Below are 476 nucleotides of genomic sequence, written 5' to 3'. Positions count from 1 at the left end.
TTTAAATGGGACTACCTACTTTTTATTGTATATTCTTGTAGCTTATCTCAAGAGCTTTCCAAAACACTAATAAAGTAGTTTTCCATTATGTACTTTATGAGTAATAAAATTAAGAAGTTACAATATCGCTGGCATTAGTTGTACCGAGGTGTACCGCGTGGATGTTGCACGGTCGAAGTTACACCTCTCTCTTTCTCTCTCTGTGTGTGTGTGTGTGTGTGTTTGCGTGTGCGTGTTGTGTATCTTATCGTGTGTTTCTTTCTTTAAGTGATTTCTATATGTATATATTTATATATACAGGGTGAGTTATTCCACATCCGACAAAATTTGTAGAAGGTAGAACGGATTGAGATGAACAGAAAAGTTCTGTACCATTTTGCAATTTTCGTACTAGTTAACGAGTAATTAATTTAAAAAAATCGTTGTCCTAGCCCGGCCCAATTCGAGAGCGTGGCGAGATGTGACCGCCCGGTGAC

The sequence above is a fragment of the Vollenhovia emeryi genome, unplaced genomic scaffold (assembly GCF_000949405.1).
Source record: "Vollenhovia emeryi isolate VEMERY1.0 unplaced genomic scaffold, V.emery_V1.0 DF939131.1, whole genome shotgun sequence".
Classification (NCBI taxonomy): Eukaryota; Metazoa; Arthropoda; class Insecta; order Hymenoptera; family Formicidae; genus Vollenhovia; species Vollenhovia emeryi.
The sequence above is the reverse complement of the archived record's forward strand: the minus strand, read 5'-3'. Positions refer to the sequence as shown.